Here is a 470-nt window from a genome sequence, read left to right on the forward strand (position 1 = left end):
ACATTTGAAACTATCTAGACTGATTTAATCTTGATGCTAAGAATTCATTCATACTTTTGATATATTTGTCTTATTATGCTGTTTATAATGCTGTTGTTGTTGTTGTTATGAGTCATCAAGTCATCTGTAATGCATATCGACACTATGTACAACAGTTCTGAATCCTGCTGTATCCTGAGTCAACCTTATTGTCATTGACAAACCTACCCCCATTACCGGAGTCACTGAGACAATACATTTCATCAAGGGTCATCCTCTCTTTAGCTGTCCCTCCACCCTCCCAAGCATAATATCTCTCTCCAAGGATTGGCCCTTCCTGTGCAACATACCCAAAGTATGTCAGACAGAGCTTCAGAATACTTGCCTCCAAGGAGGAACCTGGGTTCATCCTCTCCAGAATACACCTCTTGGTTCTCTTATAGAATAGAGATATGAAATTAAAATTATGTGATAATGATATATTACTTTTA

The sequence above is a fragment of the Elephantulus edwardii genome, unplaced genomic scaffold (genome assembly GCF_000299155.1).
Source record: "Elephantulus edwardii isolate Elephantulus edwardi_28Jun2011 unplaced genomic scaffold, EleEdw1.0 scaffold00051, whole genome shotgun sequence".
Lineage (NCBI taxonomy): Eukaryota > Metazoa > Chordata > Mammalia > Macroscelidea > Macroscelididae > Elephantulus > Elephantulus edwardii.